Below are 13,273 nucleotides of genomic sequence, written 5' to 3'. Positions count from 1 at the left end.
CTTTATTTGAAATCACAAGCTTTCGGAGCTTTGCTCCTTCGTCAGGTGAAGACTTCAGGTGAAGCTTGTGATTTCAAATAAAGCTGTTGGACTATAACCTGGTGTTGTGCGATTCTATTCATGAACTGTTTGCAGTTCTGTGGTTAGTTCATTTTTTTAAAACTTGGATTGTGGGGGCATTGTTACGGGCAGGCGCTGGTGGTGGGAGGCTCACGGATTTCCGATATAACGGCCCAAGGTGAGAGACCCCTACGAGTGCTCACTTGGAATATTATTCGTTTTGCGCCTCCTGTGATATTAACGGCAGGAGTTAAATGGCCCCGGGTAAATTTTCATCTCTTTGCAATCTGATGTAATTCTATCATTCCAAGTGACAAAAATATCTGATCTAAAAATATTCTTGGGCGATTGGCACATTCACAGCAAGCTTATGTTCACCATTAGTCACGCATCTTGTGACAGGGCTTATATGTTAGTCGTGCATGGCATGGAAATGCAGTGACAAGCTGAGAGTGCTTCGTGGTATCTATATATCCCTACAGTGTACTTCCTCCAGACAGTGCCCTCCCCAGACCCACTCTCCTGAAGGCGTTCACGCCATGGCTGGGGTATGTTTCCGCGGTCACCGATCACCCTCTGCTGCCTTACCTGCTTGACCCATTATTATGACAGTACGCTTCAGCAAGCTATTGGACTGCATGGGGCATCACATCCATGCCCAATTCTGCCTTCACCCAACATCCACGCACATGCATTTTCAGCAAGGAGAGTGACCATAGAATCTTAGAAAGGTTATAGCACGGAAGGAGGCCATTCGGCCCATCGAGTCCGCGCCAGCTCTTTGCAAGAGCAATCCAGCTAGTCCCACTCCCCCGGCCTTTCCCCGTGGCCCTGCAAATTTTTTTCCTTTCAAGTACTTATCCAGTTCCCTTTAGAAGGCCTTAATTGAATCTGCCTCCACCACCCCCTCAGGCAGCGCATTCCAGATCATAACCACTCGCTGTGTAAAAAAGTTTTTCCTCATGTCGCCTTTGGTTCTTTTGCCAATCACCTTAAATCTATGTCCTCTGGTTCTTGACCTTTCCGCCAATGGGAACAGTTTCTCTCTATCTGCTCTGTCTAGACCCTTCATGATTTTGAAGATCTCTATCAAATCTCCTCGCAACCATCTCTGTTCCAAGGAGAACAACCCCAGCTTCTCCAGTCTATCCACGGAACTAAAGTCCCTCATTCCTGGAATCATTCTAGTAAATCTCTTCTGCACCCTTACTAAGGCCTTCACATCTTCCCTGAAGTGCGGTGCCCAGAACTGGACACAATACTCCAGTTATGGCCGAACCAGTATTTTATAAAGGTTCATCATGACTTCCTTGCTTTTGTACTCTATGCCTCCATTTATTAAGCCCAGGATCCCATATGCTTTTTTAACTGCTTTCTCAACCTGCCCTGCCAGCTTCAATGATTTGTGCACATATACCCCCAGATCTCTCTGCTCCTGTACCCCTTTTAGAGTTATGCCCTTTAGTTTATATTGCCTCCCCTCGTTCTTCCGACCAAAATGTATCACTTCGCATTTTTCTGCGTTAAATTTCTATTTCTGCGGAATAGGAACATAGGATCAGTAGTAGGCCATTCAGCCCCTTGAGACTGTTCTGCCATTCAATTAGATCATGGCTGATCTGTATCTTAACTCCACCTACCCGCCTTGGTTCCATCACCCTTAATACCCTTGCCTAACAAAATCTATTAATCTTAGTTTTGAAATTTTCAATTGACCCCCCCCCCCCCCGCCCAGTTTACCTCTCCCTAACTCAAGGGCGCTAAGGCTAACTTTAGTGGCCCTGCCTCCCTCTTGACTAAGGTCAGCATCGACTGGGGATCAAACCTGGGACCTTTCTCGTTTGGGTGGCTCAGTTACTCCCTGGATGAAGCAACTGAGAAGCTCTTGATTACAAAGGTTTCTGCCAAGAAGACTATGCTGGGCCACGGATGGTAGGATGTACTCTGATGTCACCCAGCTTGAATGGGCTGACTTCTCCCTTCTTCCTTCTCCCACTTCTTGCTCAGTGGGGAGAATGGAGTAGGGGTATGTGTCAGTCAGTAGGTCCTTCTGCTTTGACAGCCAATGAGAGTGCTGCTCTGATCATCCTCGAACTGGTTGAAGTGCCCATGGAGTGAATGAAGAGCAGGTTCCAGGTGAACTGTGGGATGTAGGGCGGACATTGGTCATCATCGAGCGATGGTAACTGTACAGGGAGACTGAGTGAGTGCGTGATGCAGATCACGTTAGTTCAGTTCTCTTCACCTTGAGGGTTTCCCAGTTTCCCGGTTTCCCAGTGTTCTCCTCCTCTTGCCGGGATGCAGTTCCATCAACACCAGCAACCCTCAGCACCCCGTCCAACTGACAATTCTTCAACAACAACTTGCATTTATATAGCGCCTTTAACATAGGTAAACATCGCACGGTGCTTCACAGGAGTGTAATCAAGCAAAATTGATGAGCCAAGGATGGAGATATTGGTGCTGGCGGTGTGTGGTGTGGTGTTTGTGTAGTGTGCTGCTGGTGTGGTGTGGTGTGCTGGTGGTGTGGTGAGTGATGTGGTGTGCTGATGGTGTAGTGCAGTGTGCTGGTGGTGTGGTGTGCTGATGGTGTGGTGTGGTGTGCTGATGGTGCGGTGGTAATGTGGTGTGCTGGTGGTCTGGTGGTGGTGGTGCTGGTGGTGTGGTGGTGATGTGGTGTGCTGATGGTGTGGTGTGTTGATGGTGTGTGGTGGTGCTGGTGGTGTGGTGGTGTGGTGTGTTGATGGTGTGCTGTGCTGGTGGTGTGGTGTGGTGGTGCTGGTGGTGTGGTGTGTAGTGGTGTGGTGGTGTGGTGTGGTGTGCTGGTGTGCTGATGGTGTGGTGGTGCTGGTGGTGTGGTGTGTAGTGGTGTGGTGGTGTGGTGTGGTGTGCTGGTGTGCTGATGGTGTGGTGGTGTGGTGGTGCTGGTGGTGCGGTGGTGCTGGTGGTGTGGTGTGCTGGTGGTGCTGGTGGTGCGGTGTGCTGGTGGTGCAGGTGGTGTGGTGGTGTGGTGTGCTGGTGGTGCTGGTGGTGTGCTGGTGGTGCTGGTTGTGTGGTGTGCTGGTGGTGTGGTGGTGTGGTGTGCTGATGGTGTGGTGTGCTGGTGGTGTGCTGGTGGTGCTGGTTGTGTGGTGTGCTGGTGGTGTGGTGGTGTGGTGTGCTGATGGTGTGGTGTGCTGGTGGTGTGCTGGTGGTGCTGGTTGTGTGGTGTGCTGGTGGTGTGGTGGTGTGGTGTGCTGATGGTGCTGGTGGTGCTGGTGGTGCGGTGTGCTGGTGGTGCAGGTGGTGTGGTGTGGTGTGCTGGTGGTGCTGGTGGTGCGGTGTGCTGATGGTGTGGTGTGCTGGTGGTGCTGGTGGTGCGGTGTGGTGTGCTGGTGGTGCAGGTGGTGTGGTGTGGTGTGCTGGTGGTGCGGTGTGCTGGTGGTGCGGTGTGCTGGTGGTGTGGTGTGCTGGTGGTGCTGGTGGTGCGGTGTGGTGTGCTGGTGGTGCTGGTGGTGCTGGTGGTGCTGGTGGTGCGGTGTGCTGGTGGTGTGGTGGTGTGGTGTGGTGTGCTGGTGGTGTGGTGTGGTGTGCTGGTGGTGTGGTGTGCTGGTGTGCTGATGGTGTGGTGTGCTGGTGGTGTGGTGTGCTGGTGGTGCGGTGTGCTGGTGGTGTGGTGTGCTGGTGTGCTGGTGGTGCAGTGTGCTGGTGGTGTGGTGTGGTGTGGTGGTGTGGTGTGGTGTGCTGGTGTGCTGGTGGTGCTGGTGTGCTCATGGTGCCAACGCGGTGTGTCATGGAGTGGTGGGGGGGCATCTTATGTTCACAACTCCCCACCTGGCAAGTTTCCAGTGTGGCCTGGGTGGAAGGTGTAGTTATCTAACATGCTGCACCATTGATTGCATTTATATAGCACCTTTATATTGATACGAGAGGTGAGTCTGACTACGTATTCCCCTCATGGCAGCTTCCTGATAATAACTCACTGTGGGGAGGAAGGGAAGTCGCTCATATCTGCTCTTGGGCTCCCCCAAGTGTCCAGTTCAGGGGTGACTTGGTTCTGGCCCTTGGTGCCTGACAGGGAGGGTGCAGAAATGCTGCATTGCAGTGCCGTATTTCGAGACCTGGAGAGAACAGAATTGGAGAGGACACTTTGGTTTAATTAAGGACTGAGCTGTGAAGGCCAGAATGTGCTCACCGCAGCTGACTGAAGGGCTGTGACTCTTAATATTGGGAACTTGATCACCTCGAACCTTTTGGCCTTTCGGGCACTGTGGGGAATTGAAGCTGTTGGGGGCTGGGGCACAAGTCCGTCCTCAGCAAACACCTCCTGCTCCTCGCCCATCGAGCCCAAGAACAGCAACCCAAAATCGCTTACCTCTCTTGCACGCGTGAACGACTGAACTGCGGGCAAATCGAGGCCCCGTTCTGTTTAGATTTTATGTTTGTCTGAGACAGGACATGATGTGGAGATGCCGGTGATGGACTGGGGTTGACAATTGTAAACAATTTTACAACACCAAGTTATAGTCCAGCAATTTTATTTTAAATTCACAAGCTTTCGGAGATTTTCTCCTTCCTCAGGCAAATGTTTCAAGATCTCCTTGAAGCCTACGCATTTAGGCTTCAAGGAGATCTTGAAACATTTGCCTGAGGAAGGAGAAAATCTCCGAAAGCTTGTGAATTTAAAATAAAATTGCTGGACTATAAATTGAGACAGGACAGGAAGTCAGCTTATTAAGATAGTTACAAAAATTAATTAATTTAAAAAGAAGATCAGTGTGTACTCATACATTCTGGGGAATAATCGCTCTTTGTTCTGTGTAAACCATTGTAACCTCATCTGATGGTTGAATTGGTCAACGCGCCACCAATTATGGAACTGGGTCATCGAGACCAGAATGCCTCAGGCTCGATGCCAGTCTGTGCTGATCTCAGCCAGGACAGCTGTTGAGCTACTACAGTTGCCCTCAGTGCCCAGGGCTACGGACCGGACGATTAGGCACGGATCCAGCCGCTGACGGGCAGCAACGACAGTCGAGGAAAGGATTGGGCTCAGTGGGTGGTGCCTTCTGCGGTCAACTCACAGGCCAGGCTCACATCTGAAGAGCTGCCACCTTGGTGGGGTATGGAAAGGCAAGCCTGTGCCTTCGGGTCCATACCCCACTTTCAGGAGAGAGATGGGGGGGCCAGGGGCTGGGTGGGGACAAGGTATTGAGAAGGTGGGTAAAATGATATTTCAGGATGTCCCTACTGCCAGTTGTTGCTTATCTCGGCCAAGGTGTAGGGTGAGAGGAGCCTGTAGCAGCAGTGATTTTTTCCATTACTCCACACAGAGTATAAACTCCGCCACATGCTCGACTGAAGTACGGTTTGCCAACTCTGGCTGAATGTATCCCTGGAGATTTCATCAAATAACTTCCCGCCTCTAACCGCCCCACCCACAAACTCCGGCCATTGGTCACCTGACACTGCATTCCCTTCCGACGCCAATTGGAGAGCCCACAGCCCTGGTTAGACCGCACCTGGAGTACTGTGTTCAGTTCTGTGCACCGCATCTTAGGAAGGATATATTGGCCTTGGAGGGAGTGCAGCGTAATTTACTAGAATGATATCTGGACTCCAAAGGTTAAATTACGAGGAGCGATTGCACAAACTAGGGTTGCGTTCTCTGAATTTTAGAAGATTAAGGGGTGATTTGATCGGAGTTTTCAAGATATTAAGGGGAACTAACAGGATAGATAGAGAGAAACTATTTCCGCTGGTTGGGGAGTCTAGGACGAGGGGACATGGCCTAAAAATTAGAGCCAGGACTTTCAGGAGTGAGATTAGAAAACATTTCTACACACAAAGGGCGGTAGAAGTTTGGAACTCTCTTCCGCAAATGGCAATTGATACTAGCTCAATTGTTAATTTTAAAGCTGAGATTGATAGATTTTTGGTAACCTAAGGTATTAAGGGATATGGGGCTAAGGCGGGTATATGGAGTTAGGTCGCAGATCAGCCATGATCTCATTGAATGGCAGGACAGGCTCGAGGGGATGAATGGCCGACTAATGTTCCTATGTAACAGACACTTCAGTACCCCATTGGATTATTGTTGACTGTCCGTCAAACAGTCTTTTTTCCCTCCATATGCAACATTTTCACAAATAATAAATAAAAGCAATCAACAAGAATGAAAATAAACGCAAAGCCCCTGTGATTTTTTTTTTCTCCTGGCAGGGTCCAGGAGATTAATTTTTCATTCCTGGAGACTCCAGGACAACCTTGGAGGGTTGGTGACCCTTGGCTGAAGATGTGCTCAGTACCGAGGAGGTCAGGAAGGGAGTGTTCAGTGCTGCTTTGCTGTCGAGTTTGATGTTAAGGATAGTGTTTGGAAACTGTGCCAAATGATGTGTTCTGATACACGTTTGTCAGGGAGAGTCCAGGCATCTGAACAGCTAGTGATTATTCTGCAACCTTGCACACCATGAACTGCAAACAGCTCCATCCTGTGGGGAGGAAGTGGCAGACACAGGATTGTATATTTTGCCCTGAGTGAAATGTGATCCCTACTTTCTGTGAAATAGGAAGCAGAGGTCAAGGGTCATGGAAACAAGCATGGTACAGAATGGAGTCCGCTGAGGTTATCGGGCTGTTGAATTTTGCTTCCCCGCCTCCCCCCCAACAATTTTCTCCCCTCTCCTGATGCACCTGCTCCTAATAGTGTCCCGGTCCACGAGCACTAGCAGCCCTCCACCACCTCATCTAAATGGCCGTTCTTCAAGGTAGTGAGTGTCGTCAGCAGCCTATTCAACTGCAGAGAGCATCACAGCTTAGCCTGATCCTGTTCTCAGCCAGTTTCAGCACGGGGCGCATTTTCTAGCAGAGTTCACTGCCTAACAGTCAGGAGAAGGAAAATAATCTTTTGTTCCCTCTCTCTTAGCACAAGGATGACTCAGCAAACTGCCCTGACTGAGATCAACGCAGACTAAAGACAAGAAAGAGGAAAGAACTTGCATTGATATAGCACCTTATCACGTCCTCGGGACATCCCAGAGTGCTTCACAAACAATGGATTACTTTTTGGAGTGCAGTCACTGTTGTTATGTAGGTAAACATGACTGCCAATTTCCACAAACAGCAAACGAATGAGTAACCAGATAGTCTGTTTCTCTTTGGTGGTCAGCTGAAGGCACGGCCGCTGATGTTGGGGCAAAGAAAGTCGGGGATACACAAGAGGCCAGAATTGGAGGAGGGCAGAGTTGTCGGAGGGTTGTAGGGCTGGAGGAGGTTACAGAGATAGGGAGGGGCAAGGCCATGGAGGGATTTGAACACGAGAATGAGAATTTTTTTACGTAGGATTACATCGAATTTTACAGCAAAGAAACAGGCTGTTCGACCCAACTGGTCCGTGCCGTGTTTATGCTCCATGTGAGCCTCCTCCCTCCCTACTTCATCTCATCCTATCAGCATATCCTACTATTCCTATCTCCCCATGTACTTGTCCAGTTTACCCTTAAATGCATCTCCGCTATTTGCCTCACCCACTCCATGTGGTAGCGAGTCCCACATTCTCACCACTCTCTTCATGAGTGAGCCTCGGCAGTGAGTGTCTTAAGTTTGAGGCGTTGCCAAACCGGAGCCAATGTAGGTCAGCGAGCAGAGGGATGACTGGTGAACGGGACTTGGTGCGAGTTAAGATACGGGCAGCAGAGTTTTGGATGAGCTGAAGTTTATGGAGGGGAGAAAGATGGGAGGCCGGCCAGGAGATCACTGGAATAGTCGAGTCTGGAGGTTACAAAGGCAGGAATGAGGGCTTCAGCAGCAGATGGGCTGAGGCAGGGGCGGAGACGGGTGATGTTACGGAGGTGGAAGTAGGCGGTTTTGGTGATGGAGAGGATATGGGGTCTGAAGCTCAGCTCGGGGTCACATAGGACGCTCTGGTTGCAAGCAGTCCGAGACATTGGCCGGAGAAGGGGATGGAATCTGTGACCAGGGAACGGAGTTTTTGGTGGGGGCTGAAGACAATGGCTTCAAGGCACCCAAAAAGAGTTTATCAAACACTTTCTAAGGATGTCAGTGACTCTTTTTGTTTAAAGTGTGTGGTGGGGAAGGAGGGGTGGGGAGAGTAAATATTGCAACACCAAAACGCAAATAGAGATAGAGAGCAAGTGAGAAGCAAATTTCAACACATCCTTTATTGTTGCACCATTCTTGCCACCCATTCAGTTTATTTTTTAAAAAAATTAAAACACTTGTGAAATTGCACAAGGGAAATCTGACCTCGTACCCCTCAGCATCAGATGGGCCCCTTCCTTTCATTGTGGTTTATTCCTGTTTCACAAAGGACTGAGTCACATGGCCAGGGACGAGGTTGGCCGATGAGTCATTTCCTTTCACTAGATGACATCATCTCTTTTTAAAAATGTGTACATCCTACGGCTTGTCTCCCCAAAGGAAAATTCCAAGCCCGAGCTGGCTCTGTGGAGAGAAGTTTTGTGTAACAGCAGGGGGCGATAGAGAGACATTATACGCTCCAAAAACATGTGGCACCTTACTTGTTGGCCAAGTGGAGCAGGATTAATCCTGTTCTAACTGGAAATTGTCCCTTTTCAGCCTTATTTTTCCTTCTACCCAAGTATTACCTCCCCCTCCCCAACACACACACAGGCGCATTCATATTGCTCTGACAGGAGGGTGGGACTGTAGGGTCTTTCCTGAGCACATCATCAATAACACTTTATCCTCATCAGATATGCCCTCCTGGTGTGGTGAACAACCCCCGACCCCTCCCCCTCCTCATCCCCCCCAGCTTCACATTCGCCCGCCCCCCTGAGCCGATCTTCAATAGTTCCCACAGATGCCCTTTCTGACTGACGCCAGCAGAACGTGCCCTCCAGGAGAGGCCAGGGAAAGTGAGCATGTCAGTCATGCACTGTTCCTACAAGTTTGCAGAGCAGCAAGCCCCAAGTTGTTCCGTCCGCCTCAGTTCAGTCACGCTGCTGAATTGGAGCGGTGTCAGTGCCTGATCCCAGCACACAATTAACCCCTTGAGGACCGCACTAAAATCAGATCCATAGATTTGCATTCTGTAAAAAGTGATTCTGAGTTGTGACAGTGCTACAAGTCGTCAATGTCACGGAGAGTTAAAAGAAAAAGAAAAGACTTGCATTTATTTAGCACCTTTCAGGACATCCCAAGGTGTTTTACAGCCAATGAAATACTTTTGAAGCGTAGTCACTGTTGTAATTTAGGAAATGTGGCAGCCAATGAAAAGGCCTATCCAACAGCCCACTGTCATGATAACCAATTTAAATATAACAATTTATAGGCATTCCGTTATCACCAGTAAATGCTACATCACTGTTTCTCTATCAAGATATCTTTCACAGTCTTGCTGTATGCAGCCAGTTGCATCCAGCTAGACAATACAGTCAGTCTGCGAGATAGAGTTTGAAAGCTGAGGCGGTGATGTTGGTACGTAAAGTTGCTTTCCTTTATCCTTCGATGTTCAATCATTGACAACAATGTAACAGAAGGATTCACTCCCCCAGTGATTTAATCTTCTGAGAGAGGTTAATGACCTTTGGTGATGCTTTCAAGAAATAAAGAAAGAACTTGCATTTATATAGTGCCTTTCACATCCTCAGGACATCCCAAAACAGTTCACAGCCAATGAAGTACTTTTGAATTGTGGTCAGTGTTGTAATGCAGCCAACTTACGAACAGCAAGTTCCCACAAACAGCAATGAGACAAATGACCAGATAATCTCTTTTAGTGATGTTGGTTGAGGTATAAATGTTGGCCAGGACACCAGGAGAACTTCTATGTTCTTCTTTGAATAGTGTTGTGGGATCTTTTACATCCACCTAGAGGGCAGACGGGGCCTCGGTTTAATGTCTCATCTGAAAGATGAAAGCTCTCGACACTGCAGCACTCCCTCAGTACCGCACTGAAGCGTCAGCCTCAATTATGTGCTCAGCTCTCTCAGCTTGAGTCCATGACCTTTGGTGTCAGAGGTGAGAGTGCTACCACTGAGCCCAGGCTGGTGGAGAAGTCTATAAAATTCTATCCCTGAAGTTAATGAAAGGAAGACTCCAAGGTATTTCTCCAATATTTCAATCCATGTATTATTGAGCACTGACTGTTTGCATTCCACAGATCCCAACAGGACTGCAGCTGTACTGGGTTCCGAACTTCACTTAACTCCACCCCTTCAGCCAGGTACTTGTCTCGTTCCTTTTTTCTGATACCAACATAATTTAGTCTCGGGAACACGTGTTTAAACAGACAACAATCATAAAATACAAAAACATACTGGGGTTGATTTTGCAATGGTGGCGGGTTGGCAGCGGGGTGGGGGGGAGGTGCGCGTGGCAAACCGTGTGAACAAAACTTACCGTTTCTGCCGCGATCCGCATGCTAATTGCTGGTGATTAACGTCCTCTCCGGGTTTCGCGCCTGGCAGCCAGTCTGATTGACAGGCTGGCTGCCGTCAGGAGCTGCAACGCAAGGGCGGGGCGGGGGGGGTGGGCGGTGGGGAGACAAAGAGAGAGGGCGAGATGTCATCCGGTGCTGGAATGGAAGACTGGGGGGGTGGGGGGGAAGATTGTGGGGGTGAGTGGAAGATCGGGGCAGGGGGGAATCAGAAGCGGTGGGCAAGCCGCCCAGGTAAGTTAAAAATTGTTACAATCACTTAATCTGTCACAGGTAAAGTGTCTTAAGTACCTCAGTGAGGTACATATGGCTCTTTAACTGTCATCCCGCCGGCTTTAATTGCCGACGGGACTCCCGGTTTCGGGTCGCCCGCGCACAGGTGGGTCCCTGGGCAACTCGGAAGTCGACGGGTTGGGGCCGGGTTCCGAACCCGAACGCGATTTTTGGAGCTGCCCCGCCCCCAACGCACCAGCAATTTAAAATTGAGCCCACGGTGTCTGTCTCAGAGAATTACCTGTTATATCATTGAATCATGGAAATAGTAGCACAGAAGGAGGCCATTCAGCCCTTTGTGTCTGTGCTATCGCTGGCTCCATATAAGAACTATCCCACCCACCATTGACTACTTACAATGAAAGCCGAATCTACATATTCGTTATTGCAGTTCCCTGGATTTCTCCCATCTTCTCCTGCAGGGGGTGACTCTTGTTCTAAAGGTATCGGCAGCCTCCTGGTGTCTACCCCAAGAGACCCACTCTCATGTGTGAAGCATCCTCGATGATTGTCAGCAGGCTGCTTGACCATCTGGGACAGCCTGATCTTGACCAGATTTCCAGCAAGGGTCACGGGATAGAAACTTGACTGAATTTTCTCCTCCTTGGATCAAGGATGGTGAGATCCATTCCGTCGCCCCCCGCCCCCCGCCCAGGCTGAAATCAGCTAATCCAGCACAGATAAAGGAATGAAATCGGGACCATTCCTGCTCTGCATAGCTCAGTACATCATCAGTCACTGTGGACACAGCTGAACTATTGGGGAGGATAACTTATTTTTAATCTCTGGTCTCATTTGAGGCAGCGTCAAGGAAATATTCTCGTCAGATTTTAAGGGGACAGTTGGAAACTGTCCAACTTCCCTCTCATGGTTTATGATGCCACTTAATTAGATTGTGGGCTGAGCTTGATCCGAGTTTCTTTTCATTGAGAGGTGTAGGGGTGAAGGCAGGTTTCTACCAAAAGAGTCAAGTAAGTACTCAGAGATGTTTCCTTTTTCAGTGCTGTATCAATGTTGCAATTAAACAGCTAGCTAGTCAGTCAGTCTGCAAGATGGAGGTTGTAAGCAGAGGCCTAGTCAACGTGTATAAAGTTGTTTTCATTGTTTTTCTTTTATTATTTGGTGCTAGATTATTGACAACAAGGGACACACTCCCCAGTGACTTAATCTCTCGAGAGAGGCTAATAATCTCTGGTAATGCTTTTAAGAAGAGAGAAGCCTATGAAATTCCTCTTTGGTGTTAAACAAATGAAGGCTCCAAGGCATGAGCACGATGTTGTAAACCACACATTATTCAGCCTTGACTGTTACATTCCACTGAACCTAACAGGACTGCAACCTCAGTGGGTTCTAAACAGGATTACATCAGCGAAATGTCCACTGACTCCGTAACCTTCAACCAGATATTTGTTTAGGAGAGCTTGCGGGGCTGTTATCTTTTACCAAGTCTAAAATGGGTCAGAGGGTTGTATTTGGTGGAGGGGCGGGGAACATGACCAGGGCACGGCTCAGGAAAATAGTTGATTAAATTATACCAATGTAAATGATTTGAACAACCGTCTTGCCTCGGCATTCAGCTGGTATCAGGGTGGGGTACGTTTATGTCAGGATCACTCCTTTCCTTGCTGATGTGCCGTACTTCATTCTGAGGCTTTGTTTGTTTCACAGCATTGTGAAACAGAGCAAAGTGCTCTGGTCTTGATATTTTAAGGAAACCCTGTCGTACTGGGAATGGAAAAACCGACTGAAAGCTGCTCAGTTAGCTTTAAAAATAAAAAGTGAGGAGGGTGTCAATAAGTTTGAGGGACGTAAGATGTTCCACAGTATTGAGGTCTTAGGAAAGAATGAATTGTTGTAGGAGACGGTTCAATTAGTCTTGATTTCAAAGCAATGGAGAAGGGATATTTGGAATCCAATGGTATGACAGTGTATTTGGAGCTCTGGAATCTGGAACTCTCTTCCCCCAAAAGGCTGAGGATGCTTGGGGTCAATGGAAATTTTCACGACTGAGATAGATAGATTTTTGTTAGATAAGGGGTATCAAGGGATATGGAGCAAAGACGGGTAAATGGAGTTGAGGTACAGGTCAGCCGTGATCTAACTGAATGGCGGAGCAGGCTCGAGGGGCTGAATGGCCTACCCCTGTTCCTATAACAAATGAAGACAATACACGCCAGGTTTAAGCAAATAAAACTTGTGGTTATATAGCACCTTTCACATCCTTGGGATGTTCCAAAGTGCTTCATAGTCAATGAATTTTGAAGTATAGTCACTGTTGTTATGTAGGCAAACACAGCAGCCTATTTGTGCACAGCATGATCCCACAAACAGCAATGAGATAATGACCAGATAATCTGTTTTGGGCAGTGCTGGTTGAGAGAGAAGTGTTGGTCAAGACACCAGGATAGCTTCCTGCTCTCTTTAAATAGTGCTGTAAGATTTTATTATATCCACCTGAAGAGACAGATGGGGCCTTGGTTTAACATCTCATCCGACAGACAGCACCTCTGACAATGCAACACCCCTTCAGTACTGCACTGC

Source organism: Heptranchias perlo, chromosome 28 (genome assembly GCF_035084215.1).
Source record: "Heptranchias perlo isolate sHepPer1 chromosome 28, sHepPer1.hap1, whole genome shotgun sequence".
Lineage (NCBI taxonomy): Eukaryota > Metazoa > Chordata > Chondrichthyes > Hexanchiformes > Hexanchidae > Heptranchias > Heptranchias perlo.
The sequence above is the reverse complement of the archived record's forward strand: the minus strand, read 5'-3'. Positions refer to the sequence as shown.